Here is a 3,976-nt window from a genome sequence, read left to right on the forward strand (position 1 = left end):
TGTAGGTACTCTACAAATCTTCACATTTCCTCTATCGATAATCTCTCGAATGAGATGGAAGCGCCGTAGTATGTGCTTGGTCCGTTGGTGTGAGCGAGGTTCCTTCGCCTGTGCTATAGCTCCATTGTTGTCACAATAGAGCTCAACTGGGTCAGAGATGCTAGGAACCACCCCAAGTTCATCAGCCAAGTTCAGTGATGAACTTGCGGATCCAAACTACCTCCTTTGCTGCCTCTGATGCAGCAATGTACTCGGCTTCTGTTGTAGAATCAGCTACTGTATCCTACTTCGAACTCTTCCAGCTGACAACACCACCATTAATGCAAAATACGAACCCCGACTGTGATCTATAGTCATCCTGGTTGGTCTGGAAGCTAGCATCACTGTAACCCTTTACAGCTAGCTCATCATTGTCTCCATATATCAAGAAATATTCTTTAGTCCATCTTAAGTACTTAAGAATATTCTTGACCGCTATCCAGTGACTTTCACCTGGATCTGATCGTCATGCTCAAAGCATACGAGACATCAGGTCGAGTACATAGCATGACGTACATGATCGATCCTATGGCTGAGACATAAGGGATCTGATCCATGCGGTCTCTCTCCTCTCTAGAAGAGGGACCTTTAGTCTTCGAAAGACTCACGCCATGTGACATCGGCAGAAATCCCTTCTTGGAGTTCTGCATGGCAAACCGTAGGAGTACCTTGTCAATGTATGTACTCTGACTTAGGCCAAGCAATCTCTTAGATCTATCTCTATAGATCTGAATCCCTAGAATGCGGGTTGCCTCACCTAAGTCCTTCATTGAGAAGCAACTCCCTAGACAGACTGAAGCATAGGGATGTCCTTCCCAATGAGTAGTATGTCATCCACATACAATATGAGGAAGACAACTATGTCCCCTACAACCTTCTTGTAGACACAAGGCTCATCTTCGTTTTGATGAAACCAAACTGTTTGATCGCATCATCGAATCGAAGATTCCAGCTCCGAGAAGCTTGCTTTAGTCCATAAATGGACCTTTGCAGCTTGCATACTCTATTAGTATGCTGTGGATCTACAAAACCCTCAGGTTGTGTCATGTACACATCTTCGAGTAGGTATCCATTCAGAAACGCGGTTTTGACATCCATCTGCCATATCTCATAGTCATGGTAGGCTGCAATAGCAAGCATGATCCGAATGGACTTAAACATCGCTACTGGAGAAAAGGTTTCTTCATAGTCAATACCATGAATCTGCTTGAAACCTTTAGCTACCAAGCGACCTTTATAGATAAGTCCATCCATGTCAGTCTTTCTCTTAAAGACCCACTTACACCCAATGGGTTTTACCCCTTCAGGTGGATCAACCAAAGTCCATACTTGGTTGGTGTACATGGATTCCATCTCGGATCTCATGGCTTCTAGCCATTTCTCGGAATCTGGTCTCATCACAGCTTCTCGATAGGTGGTAGGTTGCACCAAGAATGAGTATCTCTCAGGCTGAAGACGTACCCTATCAGACCTGCGAAGAGGTATGTCTACTTGAATTGGTTGTTGTTCCTCAACTCTTTGTGGAACAACATCATCCACAACACTTTGTGGTTCCAGTTCAACTTCCATCGAGGCATCAGTGCTATTGTTCGCATCTTGAACTTCTTCAAGATCGAACGCTAGTCTTTCTAGAAACAAAGTCCCTTTCTAGAAAGACCCCAGTCTTTGCCACAACTACCTTGTGCTGACTGGGAATGTAGAAGTAATATCCCTTAGTTTCCTTGGGATATCCGATGAAATAGCACTTGTCGGATTTGGGTCCTAATTTGTCTGAGACTTGACGTCGTACGTAAGCCTCACAACCCCAAATTCTCATGAAAGACACCTGGGCATCTCTCCCAGTCCATATCCTATATGGTGTCTTTATCACGGCCTTGGATGGAACTCGGTTGAGAATGAAAGCTGCCGTGTCTAGAGCATAACCCCAGAGGTATGTCGGAAGATCTGTGTGACTCATCATAGACCGTACCATATCTAATAAGGTACGATTCCTCCTTTCGGACACACCATTCCGCTGTGGTGTTCCAGGAGGAGTGAGTTGGGATAGAATCTCACACTCAGCTAAATAGTCACGAAACTCATGGCTTAAGTATTCACCACCTCGATCGGATCGAAGTATCTTAATACTCTTGCCAAGCTGATTCTGTACTTCATTCTTGAATTCTTTGAACTTTTTAAAGGATTCCGACTTATGTGTCATCAAGTACACATAACCATATCTACTGAAGTCATCAGTAAATGTGATGAAGTATCTATAACCGCCTCTAGCAGCAACATTGAAAGGGCCACATACATCACTATGTATGAGTCCTAACAAATCAGTTGCTCTCTCGCTGTGCCCACTAAAGGGAGTCTTGGTCATCTTGCCTCGTAGGCATGACTCGCATATGATTCAAAATCAAATGAGTCCAGCAAACCATCCTTATGGAGCTGGGATAAGCGCTTGTCATTTATATGACCTAAGCGACAGTGCCAGAGGTATGTTTGGTTCATGTCATTTGACTTGAACCTCTTGGTATTTACGTTATAGATAGGGCTCTCTAGATCTAGAATATAGAGTCCGTTTATCAGAGGTGCACTACAATAGAACATATCGTTTAAATAGACGGAACAACATTTGTTCTTTATTATAAACAAAAATCCTTTCTTGTCCAAACAAGAAACGAAAATTATGTTCTTAGTCAAGGCAGGCACATAACAACAATCATCTAATTCTAGTACAAGCCCAGAGGGAAGAGATAGATGATAAGTTCCTACAGCAATAGCAGCAACTCGTGCTCCATTGCCTACTCGTAGGTCTATCTCACCCTTCGTCAATGCCCTGCTATTCCTCAGCGCTTGTACATTAGTACAAATATGCGAAGCACATCCGGTATCTAATACCCACGATGAAGAAATAGAGAGGTTGACTTCTATAACATGTATACCTGAAGTAGAAATCTTATTTCTCTTCTTCTTAAGATCTTCCAGGTATTCTTTGGAGTTCCTCTTCCAGTGCCTTGCTTGTCCTTGATATAGGTGACAAAGATGTTCAACCATATCGTAGCGCTCATCAACTCATGTTGCTTCAAGCTCAGAGTTCATGGTTGTGAGCATAAGACAAGACACATCTGCGTCATCTTGATGCTTCTTGTAAGCATCTCGGTCTACTCGTGGCATGAGGAGCCTCCGGAATGGGCTGCTCGAGAACGCATGCGTTCTTGGGTGAGAACTATTCTCGTGTTCCTGTACAGAAATTTGCTTCGTTGAGCTTGTCCTTCTTAAGGACAGATCGCAGAGAGAAAATGTTCGTATTTGACGTCATGGTTATCTACAACAGAAAATTTGCAGAAATAAATATCATATTCTTTTAAAATCATTTAATTAGGCCTTCAATTAAATGATGCTCCCACTGAATTCTATAATTCTTGTGGGACAAGATCCACATCATACTAACCCTTGAGTTAGCTTTGGCTAATACGCCCAAGGCTTAGTATGATCGGTAGGTAACGATTACCAATTACATCTCTATGCAACTCTTGTTTATAAAATCAATATCCGCATTTATATTAAAACTCGAGTTAGCTTTGGCTAATACGCCCGAGAGTTAATATAGATGTGATTTTGATCTATCTTTTCCAACCGTTGGAATAATGCCTATAGTTGACTCGATCCAACCGAGTAACTAGGAATACTCAATCTAATTGAGCTTTGTATTCACCCATGCGTTGATAGGCGGGACCAAGATTGTCCCTCCGTACCCTACCAAGATATTATGTATTGCTCTGCTTTGGCAGATTCAACAATACATGTGATCGAGGTAGTGATAGGTATCACGGCACAGTTAGGCATTTAGAGTTGGTTCGATCGAGATCTAATCTAATCGAAAAGGATGCATCTTGTGCACACTTAGATCTAATCTAATCGCAAGGGTGCATCATGTGCACGACTTAGATCT

Source organism: Zingiber officinale, chromosome 1B (genome assembly GCF_018446385.1).
Source record: "Zingiber officinale cultivar Zhangliang chromosome 1B, Zo_v1.1, whole genome shotgun sequence".
Lineage (NCBI taxonomy): Eukaryota > Viridiplantae > Streptophyta > Magnoliopsida > Zingiberales > Zingiberaceae > Zingiber > Zingiber officinale.